Source organism: Rhea pennata, chromosome 5 (genome assembly GCF_028389875.1).
Source record: "Rhea pennata isolate bPtePen1 chromosome 5, bPtePen1.pri, whole genome shotgun sequence".
Classification (NCBI taxonomy): Eukaryota; Metazoa; Chordata; class Aves; order Rheiformes; family Rheidae; genus Rhea; species Rhea pennata.
Window position 1 is genome coordinate 68,563,586 of NC_084667.1, and position 21,420 is coordinate 68,585,005.

Consider the following 21,420-nt stretch of genomic DNA (forward strand, 5'->3'; position numbering starts at 1 on the left):
ATTACCCATCCTACATAAGAGCCATTTGAAATCAGGATTTTTGTGTCTGGTAAGCATGAGACGGTTTGATTCAACGCTTTGGAATTACTCTAGATTGCAATGAAACTTGCCCTTTCTTTAGATTGCAACACTCCAAGTGAGGCTTGCAGTAACCGCGATCAGTCCAGGGTCTCCCTGGAGCTCTCCAGACGCAGCCCTGTGGCCTCCCAGGGAGGTCTTGGCTCCACCAGGGTGGATTTCACTGCATTGCAGTTTCAAATTCTTTCGCATGACCAAAATGGAAACTGTAACGTGAACAGAAGATAATTAAAAAAATTGATCTGCTTTAAAAATCCTGTAGAAAAAAATTGTAAAATTTTAAAGGACAATTGATTTTATGTTACTTTTTTTCTCCCCTCCCCCTTTTTTTTTGTCAGAGAAAGAGCAGTAAAAGAAAGGATTTTAAAATAGCTTTATGAGTGCATAGGCAAAGGAACTGTTTTTTATTAAAAAAAAAAAAACTCCTACAAAGATCTTTGTGTTCAGGACTACAGAAAAACACGAGCTGTAGAAGACGCAAATTTTTCAGATCCAGCACTTTTTTGGTACTGCTGCTCTCCTGATCCCCAACTTTCAAACCCTACCTCTTCTCCCAAGTCTGCAGCATGTCATACTGGCAAGCACGCTTATTCTACATTTCTCTAAAAAGAAAGAAAAACAAACAAACAATGAGTAGGTCTTAATATATTCATCCTTGGGTATTAAAAATTGCTTTTGTAATTATTTTTTTCTCCTTCCCCACTTCCCAAGAGAACATGCTCTCAACTAAAGGGTGGTGAAACAAAGAATTTCCTTCCAATTTAAAGATGCAGTATGTAATCTTTTGTAATGAATGTTCTGACTTGTTCAGTGATTTCAGCCCTGTTGCCTCAAGCTCCAAAAGTGATGGTAGAAACACACTAATAAGACCAAAGGGTGGTATTCTACTGGCATCTGGTTCAACTAAGTGTGACTGAGTGGGCACAGAAAAATGAAGTACCAGAGGTCAAGGCAATACCTGCATTTGGCACTTGTTTAATATTATGTAGCAAAAGCAAGCTTCGTGTATTTGCCTTAAGAACTGGACTGTGAAATCATTGCTACCAAGGAAAGATGTTGCTGAGTTAATCTTCATAGAAAAATTTAATCTAGAGTGTTCTGTATGGAGTAATCACTCACAGACGAGTTTGCTTTTTTTTAAAAACTATCTTCTCCCTTTGATTTTTTTCCCCCTCAGGCAATAACGTCGGCTTCCAGCAATTACTTTTGGAGCATTCGCTTTGTATCCTCGAGAAATCAGCAGCTATTGATTGGCAAACTGCTGCGTGTTGACATCCTACATTTCAGTCCCCATCTTTCCCCAGCTGTGTTTAAACAGGTGATGTCCTATCTCTTGGCAGCAGGTCTCCGATGGGCTGCAGAACTTGCTGCTCCACCAAAGGCAGCAAGCGATCAGCCACAGGGGACAAGCTGGGCAGACTCTAGAGAGGCCAAGTGCTTTTTAGGTTGGATGTAATGGCAAAGTTACGGTAATGCAGAAGCACAGCATATGGATAGTTATAATCCTTAGTCTTCTGCACTGAACCTTATGATCTAGTATGTGCTTAATTACTTTATACGATATTCCAGAATCATTGGTGCTCAGCAGGCAGAAATTACTTTGAAAACCTTATTTATTTCTACTTCTTTTTTTTAATAGCCAAGATTACTCAGCATAAAGTACCATACATTTTTATCAGAACTCTTCCTTTTATAGCACAAAATTCCTGCATACTTCTTGTTGGCCACAATTTCCCCTCAGCAGTGACAATGATGTAAATCTGTATTAACTTACCCAAAAGAAATGGAACTTCTAAAGTTTTATACTGATACATTTCTCCCTAATTTCTGTTTTTGTACAAGATGCTGCTTATGAAGCATTAACCAAAGTGTGTAAATATCAAATTCAATTAATTCTGCATGCTGAAAAGTCACAAATGGGAACTGAATGGGAGCTCAAATGTTCTTCATGTTCTGCCTAGGAAAGTTCAAAGAAGACATTTGTGCAAATGTCTAGAATCACAAAGCTAGCCTTGCACCTTTCGCATATTAGTGGTGATGATCAAGCTGTGCTGAATCCCTCTTAATGAAGTCAGAAAATAAATACTGGGCTTGCTTCTGAAAGCACAGTTCTTCTCAAGAAGACTATGCAAAATTTGCAAAATGATGGCTCTTCAGAAATGTGCTTTCCACAACCCCTTCTGGCCAAGATTATGATACGCACGTCTGTAACATGGTGACACAGGCTGGGAATCCGGTGTAATATTTCTTTATCATCTCACCAAAATTGTCCATCAGGTGGCAGAAAAATTAATATTGACCAATTTATTACCTTTTTGGTAACAATGTTTCACCTGAAGCTGTGAGTGAGTCATGTTTCTCGGACTACCCGGATTCACTCTGCTTCTCCTCAAGTAATACGGACGATATATTGATCTTTCCTGGCCCATTAACTTAGACTATTGATATTATTATCCACAGTTTACATGATATTTGTGCTTTAGATCGGAAGGGAAAATTGTTCACACTGGGCTTTAGTCCCACTGTAGGTGTCTCTAACTAGTTCAGCGTGTTAGAAAGGATCGGTTGGGTCTGTCTAAAACAACAGAGGCTTTTTCTGAAACGCAGGACTCCCAACTCATGCAGGATATTACCAGAGACCTTTTGTTCTCTTGTAAAAAGACAACAGCATATTGTCCCTTAGTAGTTCAACTAGTAGTGCAACTTGACTTATGCCATTCTGCGCATTCTGGTCGGAATTCGTACTCCACATCAGCTGCGTTTGGCTGTTCTGCAGCCAAACCTACACGTGGGAAATCTGTGCCACCCTCAGTGGCAGCACAGGGATGTACAGATGGAGCAGAGCAGGCTGATCCTGCTGCTGGCGTAGCTTGGCCCCCCTCTTCTCCAAGAGGCAAAGCAGGACACAGCAGGGTGCATGACCAGAGGTTCGCCGTCTCCTGTGCCAGTTCTCAAGGACATATCATGTACTGGGTTCATTTCTTCCCCAGTACCTCCCACACCTGAGAAGCACTCACTCTTTCTCCAGTAATTGCTGCCTCCTCTGCAGTTTCCTTCATCACATTAATTTCTCTCAGGAGACCTCCAGCAAATTTTGCAGGCAATTTTATTTCCTCAGTAATTTTAAGTTCATCAGCTCAGTGTTGTGCCTTGACCCAGCAGAAGGCCCTCATTAATCTGCCTTGCTCCTCTCCTCTCTCATCTTGAGGCAAAATGGCCGGCATCGTCTTTGTAAATAACGGCCTTGAATGCTAATTTTCAAGGAATAGTCAGTCCACTGTCCAATTACAGTAACCGTGTCTTTTAAAAAGATCAGTATGTTGGAAAAAAAGTTTATTTTGCTACATATAACTCCTTCACAACTAAAGAGCAGCTGGCAAGTAACATCTTGAAAACACTAGCATCTTTCCACTGTCACCCTTCAGTTTCGGACGGGACCGCTCAGCTTAAGGTCAAGGTGATGCAGTTCGGCACCTTTTAAACTGCTAGTGGTTAAAATGTTTTTGCTGCAAGAATGATCACAGTCTCTGGCCAGCTGTCAATGCAGACCACCAGCTATCTGAAGTCCTTGTCCTTTAACTAAGACTTCAGCATGCTTCATTTATTGCCCTGTAGCTATGTTGCAACAGTTTTCTGGTATATAAAGTGAAAGAATATCTATTTGATCTGTGGTAAAAAATAAATTCTGAAATAAACTGAGTCGCTAAATGCTGACATGAATTTAGAAGAAACTTCTTCTTCATAACCCCATCTGTCTCTTCTCTCAGTAAGGTATTGGATAACACCAATCAGAGCTACATCACAAGATGCATTAGAGCAGGAGAACAAATTCATGGGCTAAACATAACCTCACAGCTTTTGGCAGCTATTAAAGGCTTACAAATTAACAATTAAATTCTGTAAAGTCTGTCAGTGCTTGCAAACTACAAAGTTTGGTTTTAACTTTGAAAGTTTATCAAGATCTGGCCTTCATTCTCAGTGATACGAATTATTTAACAGATTTGTTAGCTCCTATCCAATAAGACTATATGTACTCACACATTATTATGGGAAATGCAAGTTCTGCAGCTTTATCAGTTAAGCAAATCTGATACTTGAGTATGATGACCACTCACTGGTCAATCACTGGTCTTGATTCAATCACAGCTGACCTTGTCAGTGCCCTACTTCCCCATTTTACAAACTGTTCAGCACAACATTTTTCATATGCATTTACTTGGGCTTTGGCAGGCAACAAACTGGATGCCAAACAAAATTGAAACATCATAGACAGCTGAAGCCATGACCAGGATTGTAGGAATCCACCTGTTACAAACTCTGAGGTCACCCAACACCGCGATCATTCAGAGGAGACATTCTTTTCACATCTATGCTGCACCTGGGTTCCTTCCTTCAATGTATACATTACAATAATGCCTCAGTGGATTAACTGTCTTATGTACCCACTAGTTTAAGGCAGCTGGTGCTATTTTTTAGTGTATAATATACAAATTAACCAATTCCTATATTGTCCAAATTTTGTTTTGTGCACAGCTTTCAAATCCCTAAACGTTGCCACTGGCTGTAGGAAATAATTGACCAGCTGTTCTTCCATCAGATACAACAATATAGATTGCAACAACATCAGTAACATCAACAAAACAATTTAGGGGTATAGAAAATGGTAGTTGTCACAGGGAAATCATAAAACCCCTCATTTTCCATCATAACATGGAGCTTGGCATTCACATCAGATTATTAAGAGGATTCATGCTATTAGTATTATTGGTTCTAGGTGCTGTCTGAGCACTCATGGAACTTGTAAACCACAAACTGTTTCAGAAAGAGACAGGTTAGCAAAAGGAGACCAAGAAATGTAGGAATTATACAGGCCTTGCCACATCATTGCCACCCCAATAACATCTGTGCTCCCACATTGAAGAGTGTCTTGTGACAAGTCCAGGACTACGAGTCAATGAAAGACGGTACCATCTAATGAATAACGACAAAGAGGTGCTTGTGATCCAGTATGACTTTGTTTAATTCATCCTTTTTAATTTTCTGCTATTTCTAAAATGTTAGCTTTTGCAACGATAAACAAAAAAGGGCAAAAGTAAAACTTTGAATTACTTTCAAAGCTCAGCACAGTTTTGGCTTATGTTAGGGGAATCTTTGTTGAGTTTTGCCTATCTCTAAACAGTGAATCTGATACCCTTCTAGGGCAATGGAACTGCTCAGTTTGGCTTCTTAACACTGCAAATAGAAGTTCCTACCCTAATTCCTGCCCCAGTATCTTCCTTAGACACCTCCACGGGAGCCCACCTGAAAGTGGGAGCTCAGGTTTTCTGCTGTCTGCAGGCAGCACTTGGCAGTGAAACATGGTGCAAGACTTGGAAGGCCTTCTCTCCTCCACCCTCACTTCATTCTTAAAAAACTGGAGACTGGTCTCTGTCAAATCTTGATCCTTTTGTAAATCTATCTGCTTCTGCCAAGCCCTTCAGTACTCCTCTCTTCAGTGGGAGTCAGAGATATAAATATATCTTTGAGAAGCTCGGCTTAGTCCTGCTGCTGTATGGCAATGATTATGCTCATCTTCATCACTTTCCCCCAAACTTTTTTGCTGCCTAAGTTGTAAAACCTTCAGGGTGAGAATTGTCTCTCATGGCGGATGGGTCTGAATTGATCATATGGCTCTATGAAACAGCTGAAGAGAGGATGTTGCTTACAGTTGATTAATCCTATCCTAATGCACGTGTCTAGAAAAGATAATTTTCTCTAGAAGTATCTCATGCTATTGAGTATGATGAGGAACCACTTTTAAACTACATGCCTCAGACAAAGCCCAGTGATATGAATCCCATCAAATGCTTTCAAGAAAATTAGGATACATGAACACTTATGCTCTGGCCTTCCCAAAACTGCAGAGGGATGCACACACTCATTGCCTTTCATGGAAATGTGATGCAGCACCAGAGGTTTTCAGCTGTAACAGGGATATACCGTGCAGATGCACAATCCTGCGAATGGTTTTGAACAGCAAAGAGGGGAATGTTGTCCCTTCTCATTCTAGAAGTTTATGCAGGCTCTGCCACCACTAGTGATCGCCCCATGAACATGGGAACAAGGAAGTCAGAAAAGCCCTTGCAATCTTCAAGGGTAAAAGGGTTTCATAAAGCTTAGGAGTAGGAAGAGCATGTCATTTAGTTTGTCCAAAAGCAGCTGCTCTGTGATGTTGAAAGTCAGCATATAATGGGAAGTGGGGAAATAAATGTATGACAAGAACCTGTGGATTTATTTGCTTTGTTCCAGTCAGTGATTTGAACAACACCCTTCAGTTTCCCAGGAGATCCCAAGACTCTCTTGGCCATTCAGCTTTGGGGAGCTTGGCAGTTCTATTATAGCGTCCTGATGGACAGCCCCGCTAATATGCTTAGGGGAATTGACTGTAGCAGCTATGGCAAAATAAGCTGGTCTGCAGTGATTCTTTCAAAGCAGCTTCCTGTGTACGGACACCTCAGGAAAAATTCACTTTACTACGAGCAATTAGTGTGCCTCCTACCTGAACGAACAGACTCAGGAACTACCCCAGAAAGCCTCGTACCTGAGCCTGTGCTGCCTGTTTCCGTGCCAATATGCTCTACGCAATGCCAGCAGCTAGAGAGGAATATATGTCACGCTACACCAACTTTACATTCATGATCTAATAATAAAATACCTATCAATTACCTATTACATAACACATAGCACAGTACTCCTGCAGTGTCTCCCCACATGTGCCCAGATATTCATATCAAGAGGTAGTTCCTGCACTGAAGAGCGTACAAACTCAAAAGATATGACAGAAACTGTGAGAAAAGAATTATTGTGCCTATCTTCCCCTTTTATTACACTCATTTTTCCCTTTTAGAATTGGAGACTAAATAGATTAAATAATGTGCCAGGCAGTCAGCAACAAAGCTCAAACCCTTCTGTCATTCACAGGCCCAAATGGGACGCTGCCAGTATCCTACTTTCAAACCAGTCAATTTGCAGGCTATGAATCGCTGTTTAGTCCAAGCACACATTTTTCTCCGGTATTTCTTTTGCTGAGAGGAGGGTAAGCAGACCCCTGAAAGCGCCCAGTCAGCATTTCGATAATGAAGGTCATTTCTTTTGCTGACTACTGTTAAAGGGGTCCCTGGGTACCATTTCAGTTAGAAGGCAGCTCAGCAAGCAGACATGCTTTCCTTTTTTCCTTTTTTTAGTTTCTTTTTTTTTTTCTTTTTGCAGTGTTTCATAACCCAAAGCACCTGATTAATTCAGTAGTCCCTGCACAGCTCTCAGGCAGCTGTATGATTAGCCTCGCAATGTATTTTAAGCGGTTATGTGCTGAACTGCTGTGGTCTTCCATAAATTCTTTCATAACTATGGAAGCAACTACTCATTTAATAAGGGCAGTCTGCACTAATTCTAGGACCTCACAATGCCCCAATACCTCTTTCAGGACAAAAACCCACACATTTAATTTTGAAATCCAACATTTTGGAATTTTTATACTCCAATTATATCTGCCTTCCCTTCCATTACCCCCGACAAAAGAGCAGATGCTCTTCATGTCCAAATGGCACCCAAACTAGAGAGAAGAGGAAACTGAGAAGGAAGAGAGCAAGAAAGCAGCCATGCTACTGTGCGCAAGAGAAGAACAAATAAACTGGAAGAGACAATGGGGAGGCACTTAAAAACATGAACCTTTTCCCCTCCACCCTCCCAAACATTGCTGCTGGATGCCCTGGCCTGCAGAGGGGAACCCTGCGAGCTGGACTCCTTCAGCCAGCTTTCAACGCGCTGACGGTGGCAGGTTTAGTTAAAGGCCAACTCTCAGACAAGTGAGTGGCCATGCTCACAGCTCAGCACAGTGCGATGACGTGCACCAGTCCCAGGGCTCAGTGAAGCCCTCAGGTTTTGAAGGTGGATAGAAAAGTATGCAATAAAGCATAGGAAAATTCTCACCTAACAAATAAAGCCTGAAAAACAACGCACCTTGAATCCCACAGCTGCTGCAAGGAACAGAGCCAGGTGACAGAGCCAGCGACCCAGCTTTGGACTGCAGCATCTCCCAGGAGAAGGGTTGTTTGCTGAGAGACCATTAGGAAAGACAAGAAGAGCAACAAAGTTAGAACAGAGCTTTCAAATGAGGATGAATGTGTTTATCAGTGGTCAGTGATGAACCTTCGATGTGTCTTGGATGAGCAGAAAACTCATGCATAAAACATAATCACTGTGCAGGGCTCTAATCTAGAGTCTTCATTAATACGATGCATTTTACATTTGCATCAAGGCAGGGCAAACCTGCTAGTGCTTATTCTAAAATACAAAAATAATATTGCATCTAGTTTTTGGGAACGCTCTGCTGATAGCCTCCTTCATACAAAAAACATATAATTAGAGTAAATGAAGTGATGCAACTGAGAAATAAAGTATTCATAAAGTACATGTAGAAAAACAAAGACTAACGACATGATATTTCATATCAGGAAGGGAGAGGTTCAGTTTTAGATTTTAAAAAGGCACTAGTTATGTATTATTTGTAATATGTTAGGGCTGGAAGTCACGTTTGCATTGTGCTGTGCTCAGTACATACACAAGTTAAAGACAAAGATGACCTGAGAAGTTTATGTTATAAATAGATAAATAATAAAAACAAACAAAACAAAGCAAACTCTGGTAACATATTTCAGAAATAACCTACAAATTGAAACACTATTCCTCAGAAACAGAGTTTTTCCATCATCTAAGGTTCCTTTATTTTGAGCTTGATCTGATTGTCTTGATCTTTTCTGGAGACCTAGGCTAACTAACATCTCTTCAACATTCATCCAGAGCAGCAGTCCATCACTGAAACAATCCAGATTATGTCTAATCAATACTGTCCTGGATTGTATTCTCTCTTTCAGACAGTGCTCTTTGCTAAAAAAAAAAAAAAAAAAAAAAAAAAAAAAAAAAAAAAAAAAAGCACTCCTGCACTCCTGAGCTCTGCAGTTATATTTGCAAACTGAACTAGGAGTGGGTCGCATTTCTGACCCTGCAGAGTCCTCTTCACGCTCCTGGCTGGCAGGCCTGGATGGCTGCTCCACCACACTGCCTTTTAAATGGCCAACTGCCAAACAGAGCTGCCGTTACTGCTTTGCTGTTTTCCAACTTTCACTCACCTCTTCTTGTCCCTAAATAATGTTTTAACAGTCCTCCAGCTGGCAACATCCCTTCTGCTGGGAAGAGTAGAAGATTAAGAAGCTTTAGATGAAGGTATACCATAGCGAGTCCACCCTTGATGACTTCTCATAGGACTTTTCACTTCCAGAACCTGTCGGGTCCCATACTCCCAAGTAGTAACATGCTCAGTTCAAGAGATGTTACTGATTATCTTCAGCATCCTTGAAAGAAAAAGATTGCTTCCATGCTCCAGGGCCTGCAGGGGCTCTCCAGTTCCCTTCTAGATGCAATTCAAATTTGCCCTTTAGATCTTTGTCTAGCAGCTACAGTCAACTTGGCAATCGTCTCATGCCATGTGGGTCACTACCCTGGTTGCGTGGCCTGTGTTATTACTCCTCTAATTTAGTAAAGATGAGACAAGAGGTGAAATGAAGAGGGTTTGTCTACTGGAAGCACCAAGAGAATTGTGCCTTAAATCACACACTGTTATCTGAAATAATCTTCTCAAGCTTGTTGGCATTTGTGAAAGGTTTTTCTTTCTTTTTGAGCGGTATGTTTCACAAGTACAAGCAGTGGGATGGATTTCTTGATTCATGTAGACTTATGAGGGAAGGAGAGGGATGAAATTGGGGTAGAATGGAATTACATCATATGTAGAAGGAAGAGTGAGGACATATATGTAGCTCTGTGGTTCATTTGTTTTTGTTTTTTTTTTTTTTTTTTTTTGAATGTTTTCATCATTTTTTCAATGCATAATAAACGAGCAAGTGTTAGGAATAGAAAAGGCAAAAAGACAAGAATAACTGGCATGCTGAGATGCTGCAACATATGAGAAACAAGTAAGACACAAGCGTATCTAACAAGAGATTAAAACTGTTTACAATTAATAAATTAATAATATAAAAATCTGGCATTGTTATCCCCTCTTGAGGATATTTAGTTATCTGTAGCCTAGAAGCTAAGCAATCAGAGTAAGAGTCACTGTCGGAAATCCTCAGCTTTTCCACAAGTGGGTTGGCTCTTGCTTTAATAAATCATCTATTCTGTCTTACATAATGCTCCTGTAATTTAAAGTGCATATCCAGCAAAAGATGTTCTCCCCCCCCCCAAAAAAAAAAAAAGAAAAAAAAAAAGAAACTACAGTAGAGATTATTTCTTAATTTAAAATCATGCAGAAGGGAATTACTTCCTTGTTTTCAGAATAAGGAAAAGTTGTCAGTCTCACTAAAACACATCTTTTAGCCTTCCTAAGACCTATAGTCTTTCCAACAAAACGGTAATTTTAAAGAGTTGATACTTCTGCTTACTTCAGGATATTCTCCTAAAAGTATTGCAGTTTAAAATGCTCAAAGTCTCAAATCTTCCCAAATGTTATTTACAATAGATAGATTTCTTTGTGCTTTGGATTTAGTCTGATATTCTGATCCTGCTTTACATCTCATAACGTTAGAAATTGGTCTTTATTATTGGTAATTCTCCTGATAGTGTTGAGTTGATTCTTATTGCTGTTAACAGCCCAATGTGTAACATGTTAATGGTCCTTGGCTTTGCCTTAGGAAGGCCAACTAACGAACCGGTTATTTATGACTGGTAATGATTGATTCGTCAGTGATTATATTGCTTAATTCAACAGTAGTATGAATCAAAGATGACACTTCCTTCTTTTTAGGCTGTCACTTAGGCTTTAGTGCTCTTCACAGTAACGGGTGTTGAAGGGTGTTTATCGTGACGGCCATTCTCCACGTTTCCTTCTTACAGCACTGCCATAAACTATTTTTACTGTCACATTGCTTCAAACCTAAACAGCTGATGATTGAATTGCACAGAGAAGAAAAAGGCCCCAGATATTAACCTCTCAACAACAGCCAGCTTGGACACAGTGGCACTTGTTCTTGGAGCTCAGCCACAGGGTCGAGTTCAACATGACACCATACGCTAACTGAGCCATAATAGATGTCGATACGTACGTGCATTTAGCCTGCAAACAGAATACTTAAGCTCTGCGTAGGCTGCAGCAAAACAGGTTTAAATGAGTCAAATTACTCAACAGTTAAAGGTACACGTGAACAATTCCTGAAGCTCCGTTGATCTGTGGTTATCCATTTAGCCTCAATAATTCAATCAGGTTTCTTAACATGAGTTATATTAAAGTTGCTTTATACAGCTTTGGCAGCTTGAAGGGACCATAAAAGAGGTCTAAATTACAGATTTATCCAGTTTCAGTCATTTTAAGGATCACTTGAATGTTCATAGAGCTGTAAAGGGACCCTAGTGTAGCCTCAGGTCAGGGAGTAGGTACAGCTGCAGTGCAAGCAGTGCTCTGCCCCAGCGACCTGTTTGCTTTCTGAACTGGGGAATATCCAATATTAATTTTGGTAGCCTTAGATTTCCACTCCCATGCTGCTCTGTAGGTTGGACAGCAAACTGAGCCAGTTTCCATAACGCACCGAGGTTAGTAAAGCAAGTAAAGGCTCACGCCTCTGTTACCGTGTCACACTACTGTCGCTGAAGGCGCTGTCTTCATTCCCAATGTCTGACCCATCAAAGAAAAATGAGGTATGAAGAGCAATAGCCTGCCCATCTTCATCCCTTACTTGCATCTTCTTCTCAGCGTCTTGAAGTCGCACCTCCGCATGCCTGGACACAAGGAGAACCTCTCCTCGCGCACTCGGTGACGTACCAAGCCCGTGCTGCAGAGCAGCCTTGAGCCTGTGCTCTGACCCAGGAGCACTACACTGCTTTACACCGCCTCCGTCAGCCCTCCTCGTGTCCACGGAGGTTATGCACAAGATTTAAAGAAGAGGGTGGAAGCAGAGTTTGAAAATCTTGCACCCCTGATTTCAAAGGGCTTTTCTCTCTGGACAGTATTACTCAAATCTCACAATCAGACTTCATTAAGTTCTCTCTGCATGACTCTATGGCAGAATGAAACAGCTCATTCAAGTCTTTCTCACAAAAATATCCATTTATCTCTGATGCATGAATATAAACAGTATTGTCACCTACATTTCATCAAAATTTGATGTCTAAGTGCTTTTGGAAAATTTCTTTGCTTAAGTGTGTGAAAAAAAGCTTTTTTTTCCCAGTATCACACTGTCCCAGAAATATAGCTGGAAATTCTGTTCACCAAAATAGAGACCATCATAGTCCCATTTTAGCCAAATTCAGCGATTGTTATCTCTGCAGTCTCTAGACACATGATTGCAAGATGATTAACAGTACAGTATATCATAGGCAGATTCTTCATTCCTGGGTAGTACAACCATTAATACTTCAAATAAACAAAAAATACAGAAATAACACTGCATACAATAAAATACAGAAAATAAAAACGCTTAGGTTGTTATTACTTAACAGATCAATTAAACTGAAGTGCTGATGAATTAACCTTAATGAAATTGCCTTGCAAACAGCTTATTTGTGGATCAAAAGAATTTATTTGAAGCCTTTTCTGCCAAAAATCTTTGAAGTGTCATGACTACTTTACAAACTTCCAGATGGGAAGCTACACAGACTATTTTCAGAAAAAAAGTTATTTTTGAAAACAATCTTTTAGTAACAATACCATGTTAAGTGGGGCTACTTGCTTGACACCATGACATCACAAGTCAAATCACTACTTTCTGAACAAATAGATATCTAGGAATGAAACGTTACATTTTCTCATCTGCTGCTTTGTTCTTGTTTTAGCAACACGTGCATTAGAAAACAAAGATAGAGGTTTAAAAACCTCAGAGGCATCTGAGGAACTGACACTTCTTTCAGACCTGTTTTCCCACAGGACTGAAACTGCAAATGACCCCAAAATTCAGCATATTCTTAAATTCAGAGACATGCCAGTCAGTCTGCTAAGTATATCCCTTTGTCTTAAAGGAAAATGAGTCAGCTTTCAGTTCAGTGCAAGGAGTTCAGCCAAGGAGGCTGTTTTAAAATGTAATTATAACAGAAATGCTGGGAATGAATGATACAAACTAATGAAATGTTATGGTCAAATCACAGATTAGGGATTTTTTCTTTCTTGAACATAATTAATATCTCTTAAATTCAGAGAATTTCATTAAGAACTCAATTTCAAGTTGCTTATTAAAAATTACTAGAATTATAAAGGGAAACAAATGCCTCCCTTGCAGCTGGGCCTTTGGACAGGTACGCACAGTAACTTGGACAGGGATGGCGTTCAGGTGTTTCCTTAATGAGCTGTAAGCAAGCACGCACCATACGCAGCCTGGATGTGCCGGAAGAAAAGATGATAGCAGACGTGTGCAGTGGCAAAGTCTCATCTTGTTTTCTGCTCTACTTTCAGCTACATTTACTTCACAGTGACACTGCCTGGAGGAACTTTCAAAATTCCCCTCTGTTCCCTTCCCTGCTGAAAACCAAACTCAGGCAGCACCACAGTTCACTTCAGTTTTGTGCTGGAGTGAATAATTTACCTTCCTATACACAGCGTTACCAAAAGAAAGAGGGTTTCTTGAGGCCAGCCTTGACCTGCGACTTACCAAAGTCAGCATCCTGCCTCCTTTGCACTGGCTCGAAACTGGTGACAACGGTGCACGATGCACTGCACATCCAAACGCTGAATAACTTATGCTTGGATCTGCATCAGTAGCGTGCTGGGTCAGGCTGTAGCTGTATTTGCATCAGAGAAGCCTATCAATCAGACGCACTCACAGTACACCCCACCTTGCCACTGTGGCCGGAGAGGCAAGGGAGGAGACAGAAGCATGCTGAAAGCAGAGGGAGTGAGGCTGCACACCGGCAGAGCAGAAGGAGCGAGGAAAACAAAGCGGGACATGCTGGACAAGCAGGATCGGGAGGGCTTGCAAGGAGAGGAGGAGGGCTGGGGGAGCCGGAGAGCCAGCAGGAAGGCAAGGCGGGCAGCGAGAGCGTAATCGGGAGCAGAGCAAATGTGTTCTGGCAGGGGCAGCACACTGCATTATCCAAGACATGAAAACAGGCCAGGCAAAAAAGTATGGTAAATCCAATGGAGAGGAATGAGGAAAGCCCAAAGGGGCTGCTCTGCTCTTAATTTAAACAGAAGAAGCCCAAAACCCGAAATCTAGGTCACACAGACAAGGTAAATTGGTTCCATGCCACATTACCTGATTGCTTGAGACCTGAGGGCTCTAATAAGCCCTTATGGACCTGACCAGCCTCACCTGGAGCTTCACCCACTCCTGCCCGTGGGTCTGGGAGCCTATTGCAGCTCGGCCCGGGGCCATCAGTCCCTGCCCCAGTGATGTTGCAGTGGTGCCAGGCCCCTGCCCCTGCGGATCTAGCCCCCAACTTGTGGGCCAACCGGTGACCTAAGTGTTTAATTTCTTACTTCTTTGTCTCTCAATATTGAAATCAATAATTAAGTTTTGCTATTTGGAAATAAATTAATTTAAATTCCCTGAGGCAAGACTGTTTTGCCTGTGACAGAGTTTGAAGCTGCAAGCAAGCTTGATTGCCCAGGTGGATGTGTTGCTCTTCCTGGCCTTTCCCCCAAATTAATATGAGCTTAAGCCTGGGTGCAAGAAAACAATACAAAATGCAACTTCAAATTACCTCTCCTGGAGTTAAGCACCAAAATCAGCCCTCTTGGAAATCACAGCAGCTGGCGCACGTTCCTGGTACCCATGATCAAGTAGACATGGCATTTATCTTGGATCTGAAGATTGCTCAGTGTGTTAAACATTTTGGCTACAAGTCTCTCCATCCTTCCAGTTAAATCTTCTCTAATCTGCATGAAGCAATTCAAGGTTTTCTAAAAGACATCTCGCTCCATTGCAGTTCATGTACTTGCAGCAGAAATCTCTAGGTCCTAGGTGCTGCAGGGATATGTAGAGGAAGATGGTGTTAAGCATTTTCCTCCTGAGCTATGGATTTGATCCAGAGCACATCTGCAAAGCTGTTGCCTTCATGTAGTTGAAGTAACCTCTCCTTGCTGCACCTTGGTGCTTTCCTGGATGGAAACTCTCCTTTGCTCATCTCAGTGAGCAACAACAAAAAATATGACACTGAAAAACTCCTGCAGCCATTTATTTCACTCTCTTCCTCCAGCAGGATCTGCAAAATGAGTGCAACAGAGAAATCACAGCTCGATTTGTGAAGTTCAAGGGGGCAAGTTCCAGTCAAGCCCCATACTGTTTGACTGAGGAACCAAACTAAACTGGGAGACTGGATCATCATTGCCCATAGAAACAAAACTCCCACTCACCAAGCGCTTAACAACTACATTAGATAGAAGGGTAGCTTCTCCCTTGCTGAGAGAGGCACCATGACTTTTGGCCATCAGTCTGCACGCTTCAAATTCATTGACTCCTGCTGTGGAAAAGGGAGAGAAAAAATACAGCATTTGATTCTCAGGCGGTTTTCCTATTTTCCTAGGTCCCAGGAGCCCTCTGCCTTTTTCTAAAGATTTTTTTTTTCACTTTATTATTTCTCAAAAGCTCATGCTTTCTTTACTGAGGACTAAAATAAAAAATTGAACTAGTATATGAACAAACACTGAAAGGGTCACAGAGAAAAACAGAATGTATTCCACCCTAAACAGTAGGGGAATCTCTTCTTCATTTCTTTTATTTTATTTAAAAATCCTCTCTTTTCTCTTTGAATACAGTCATTGAACTGAAGCTTATAAAATGTCAGAGGAGTTTGTTTTGGTTTTGGCCTCCCAAACTGTCACATTTGATGCCCAAAAATAACTTGAGACGATGAGATTGTGCTTTCTGCTGCTCAGTGGCAGGTGGGAGTGGGAAGTTTGGTAGCCTGTAAAGTACCAGACACCAGATCTACCACCAGTGTGAACCTACGTCACTCTGTATTTCTGCATCAGCTTATGTGTTCATGCAGGTTACTTTTGCTCCATCCTCACCAAGAGCATGTTTGGTGGACAGTAAGTGAAAAATCTGTGGTCATACCTAAATTCTGAAAATTCGACAAAATTTTCGTACCATCAGAGGTAGGAGGGGAAAAATCTGAGAGTACACTTGTAGAGGAGTCCAAAAGGACAGTATTGGGTGATTTTTAAAAAGTTTGATTTACAAACACGTATTTCTGCTAAATCATGAGTGAAAAGGGCTAAAGTTATGAACCTAGAACTAGATTTAATCAACAATATCTAGTTAAAACTTAAAAAGTTTCAATGTACATTAGTAAAGATTTGAATTTAGTCAGACATTCTCAAGCTTTGCTCAATGTATACTTTCGCATATGCAGAGATACATACATATATATATATATATATTTATGTATATATATAACTGACTGGCACACGCATTCAGTGCAGAACCAGAATGCAAGGGTGTTAAATAATTCTAACCCATTATATCAGTTCAGACAAATGGAGCTTTTGATTCTACATTGTTCCATCTAAGCAAGATCAGTGCGGAGGGAAAAAACAGATTAGCTGCATGGTTAAAGTGACACTCAGAACGGAATCGCTCAGATCACAGGCTCTGGAATCGCGGCACCCAAAGCGCGGCTGCATGGTGGGACCGGTGATAAAAGCACAGCAGCCCTGATCGGGGTGCTTTGAACCTCTGCGTGCTGTACGCACCAAAGTGTCTCAAAACCTCTGCTTCCCGAGGAACTGCAGTTTCGCTCGTATTCATTTTATATAGTTTTGTCTCTTTAGAGCTATTCCTTCATGTTCTTAAAACTCCCGTGGTGTTTTATCATTTAAGTCTATTACCTTAACCTAAAAGCTATTATTTCGTTTATCGTGCTGTGAGGCAGGCTGGAAACAACCCGGAGCGACGGCGTGCCTGTGCCTGTACCGGCGGGGCGGGAGCCCGGCCCAGAGCATCCTCCGGGCTCTCCGAGCAACGACCCCGGAGCCGCGCGGAGACAGCGCCCAGGCTCCCAGGTCCCGGAGGGGGCAACGAGGAGGACGCGCTGCCTGGAGGTGGGCAGGGAGCCGGGCAAGGGAGGAGACAGGTGCCCAGGCGGAGCCGGGCTCGGAGCCTGGGGACGGCCGCCTCCGCTCTCCCAGAAATCAGGGTGGCGGTTTTGCAAACACGGCGCTCAGAATCAGCGGGCGCTGCTCGTTTCTCCGTGCCTTCGTTTCACACCTGCAAAAGGCAGAGAAAATATGAGCCCTCTCCCCTCAGAGCGGATTTAATAACGCTTGCAGCGAGCACCCGGAGCCCTCCGGCCCCGTTTCTCACCGAGAGCAAGGGCTGACTCTGCACAGCGATCGGCACTGAAGCCGGGGACCATGTAAGCAGGATAAAGTAAAATAGTGAACAGCTGCCCACTGAGTGAGCGCTGCCACTTCTGCACCTCTCAAAGGGTCCTCTGCGGAGAAAAAGTGACCGTGTCCTTAAATGCTTTACCACAAAGTACAGCTACAGGAGGAACAACTGAAAAACCTTAATTCTGGGCCCCTGTTTCCTGAGGAACCCCCTTTATAACCTTCACCAGAGCTTCCACGCAGCTTTGGGGAGGAGAACACACGCACCGAATCAAACGCCCCAGTAACCTGTCCTGTCCTTTGCACATGTAACATTCCCTCTATTTTCCGTCCCTGAAAAGGAGCGTGAGCCGGTTGTCCCGCTCTGCGCCGCAGCAGCGGCTCCCCGCTCCCCACCGAGCCGCTCTCCTGTTCCCAAGGGTGCAGACACCTGCCCTCCAGCATGGAGGGCTACAGCCGTTAGCTCATTTTTTCACAAAAACCAGACACAGAAAGCCTAAGAGTCCCAAGTCCTATTGATTTTACCAAGTGGCTTGAAACAACAATTAACCTTTCTAACTCGGTGCCTTTCTTCAAAATTCATCTTAGTTGCTTTTCAAAGTTTGTTTTTAAAAATTAGTGAATCGATGCAACTTTACATCTATTGACCAATTTAAAATGTCAAGGCTCTGCAGCAAGAAGGAACACTACAGAGATGCAAATCTCGTTACGCCCGCGCACGGGTACTGTTCAATTGGACACTTGACTTTGAGGGCTCAGCTCTCAGCTTTGGGTGTCATCCTTGTAAGTTTTATCATCTCCTTTAATTCTGTGTAGTGAACTCAGTAGATTTGTCATGTGCATTTATAACCCCTTGGAAAACATCTTGGCCTTATTTAGAAATGTGTATGCTTATACGCATTTCCAGTTATGGAGATGAAAACTGTCAAACTCAAAGTCCTACCAGGGCTCAGTCCTTACACATATCTCCATCCTCAACCAGCTTCTCTATTCCCTACCTGCTCATTTACAGCGTACCAGAGTCTTCTTGCGCTTTTCCTCCTTAGCAACTGCAATACGATAGGCAATTTGCAAAGAGACGGTAAAGCAGATACTCACCCTAATGATACTGTGATAGCTCAGCGTAAGAGGAAAGAAAGAACCAGCATAGCGTAGTCACGTCTCTAACTGGGTCTCATCTTTCCGACGGAAACGCGCAGGCTCGGTTGACAGCAGCTCCCGGCGCTGGGGCTGCCGGGCAGCTCACAGAGGTGGCTGCAGATTAACAAGGGGCAACTAATCAGCCTGTTCTTTCGAACCGTCCAGAGTGTCACAGCCTCCCAAAACCAGGCTGCTCAAGGTCTGAAGAACATACTGTGTCAATTTGATGCCACTGAATAGCCAAGTGTTAAGACTTCAAAGCAGCTAAATTGCCCTTCACTTCAGCGGGGGTTTGCCTCACTGGAAGGACCGAGGCGGGACTGGTGCCCAACAAATCCCAGAGCGCTCCGAGTTCAGGCTCCTTCAGCACCTGTGTGCGGGCTCCTAGCTTAATCCGTTTAAAGAAGGCAGAAGAACCCACCTCAAACTCCCCTCTTTCTTGTAAGGAACAATATCCACATTCAGAAATCACCCCTTTAAATGTCTGTATTTTGTGAATTAAAAAAAAAAAAACGCAACTAGTTCAACTACCAATAAGCCAGTGAGTTACAGATCAAGGCAAAGCAATTTCCAAGACAGTTTTGCAATGTAAAGAGCAAAGTGAAAGAGCAAATGTTGCTGTTCCCTTCTCAAACTAACGGCACTTTCCCACTGCCCCACCATCAGTGCTGCAACGTCTTTATGCTTGCAGAGATGCAATAAAAGCCCTCTACGTCTGGCCACGCTGCCCTCTCCCAGGCTCTGTGCTCTGCTCTGTCCCTCCACGTTTTCACACGTAGTTCTCTGCCACAACTTTGCAGAAGATGCAAAGTACACTTTTTTTTTTTACCCCTTTAAAGCTTTAATAAATTAACCACATGCAACTGGCTTCTCCAGGAGATGGTAAATACAAAATTTTTAGCGAAGGACCTGCCAATCATAATGATCTCATGCTTTCCCATTCTGAAGGCACGAGATCATTATGGCATTTCAAATTGAACAACTCCCCTAAATATGAGCAGCACTGTCCTTTCTAATAGACACTAAACAAAATATTACCCCCTGCGCTTAGTCCCACGCCTCAGCAATACAAGAGGAACTCCAGCCTGAGGCAGACACCCGGCAGGCAGCAGAGAGGCCTGCTTCTATCAGGTGGCCTTTCCAGGGTATGTTGCCCCATCACATGATATGTTGCAAAGGATATAGTTCCTATATACTGTTCTGCTTTGCATTTCCTAAAGAAACATCTGGCTGCTTTATACTATAAGCAAATGAAAAACCTGGGCTTCAGGATGGAAAAAATCTGCACACAGCTTAAAAATAGGCTAAAGTGGCTTATAATTAGCTCATACTAAGCACAGATGAAGGAAGAAATTTAAGGGAAAAGGAAGGCTGAATTTTAAATGAATTAAGGTGACAGGAATGATCTGCATTTACTTGCCCTATAGATTAGTTTGCTGACAATTTTTTTTTCATGGAGGGCCCTTTAATTATGCATAGAAATCTCATCAAATACAGATGAAGAAGGTCAGAACAATTAGTATAAAACAAACACTTCAGCATAATGCGCCATAATGATTATTTTCGCATCAGTTAGGCAAGCTCCAAGAACGCTTGACGCATTTTAAACTAAGTCATTATCAGATTTTCCAAAACTTGGAGCAACAATCCAGCAGATCACTACGCTAAGCTTCCCGTGTAAGGACGCACTGCTTTAACCGTCTGCTCCCGAAACGTCAAATTCGTTCCATGTGACAGCAGAGCTGAAGAAGTTGGAGCTTGGCACATGCCTAATTCAGAAAGTAGATGTGTAGGATAAGGCAGACTGGTAGTAACGTACAGGTTTCATTTATTGATACTGCTACATTGCTATCTTTATGAGCCATCTCAAGTCCAGAAACATCATGCTTACATTTCAGTCAAACTACAGTTATTCACGTAAACGCAGCTGAGCACACGCAGCCGTGCTACATGGGCTCTACGTCCGGTGTCCTCATCAATCCTCATCAGCTATGGTCATGGGGCAACTGAAGAACAACATTCACAAATGCTAAACCTGGCATTTCATTGCTCTTCTTTTGGAGGAGAGAGATCATGTTTTACTATCAGGTCTAAATCAAATTCTTGCAACACTAGGGTTTTTTCCTATGGGAATTTTGGCCTTTCTAGGTCAAGCGTTAAGCTACGTTCTAACCCCTGCAAGCTGGAGTGAAGCCTTCAGCAGGACAGCATTGCTCACTGCTGCCAGACACAGGAAACCTGAGTTTGTGCTAACGACAGTCCGTGTTCCTAAAGGGTTAGTCAGGATGTCAAGATTTAGTTCATTTTTTAAGGAATGCTCTTGCTGTTTTATTACTAGGTGCCTGCCGACAGCACTCTCTAAAAAACCTCACACAAGAGCAGTCTTCTCCCGTGCATGCTCTTTTTGCAGCTCCATCGCACACTGTCATTTTCTCTGCATATTCATTTCAGCTTTGCATTTGAGACCACCCTGCTTTAGAGGCTTTCAGAACAGCAATAAAACCTACTACAAAGAGTCAGCATTAGCCATCAATATGCTACTTCCCAGCCCAATAATACTGGCCTGAGGAGTGAAGACACTGTTCGTGAATGTGCCCAGGACCCTCTCCCCGATCTTCTGCTTTGCTTGTCTGGCTGCTGCAGAGAGACCAGCCTCTCCAGAGGTCCAAGGGAAGCTGCAGTTGGTGGCATCCGCTACATGGGAAGCACTGAGCAGATCAGTGATGACTAGGAAAAAAGCATACACAGAGATACCATGCAATAAAATCATATATGGATGATTTTAAGACAAAATGTTTCAGAGAGATCTTGGAAGTGAAAACAAAGCTGCCTAGCTCCAAAGTAAGTGAATATCT

The 21,420-nt window shown here is 42.4% G+C and overlaps 1 long non-coding RNA gene across 1 annotated transcript; it reads right to left on the bottom strand.

Moving 5' to 3' along the window:
* Nucleotides 1-161: 161 nt before the first annotated feature.
* LOC134141071 (uncharacterized) lies at nt 162-15,621 on the bottom strand. Its single transcript, XR_009958530.1, has 6 exons — nt 15,449-15,621; nt 14,797-15,297; nt 13,746-13,875; nt 8,077-8,171; nt 624-680; nt 162-284 (listed from the first exon to the last, which is right to left on the bottom strand). It is a non-coding gene; the product is annotated as an uncharacterized LOC134141071 (long non-coding RNA).
* Between the last annotated feature and the right edge of the window lie 5,799 nt (nt 15,622-21,420).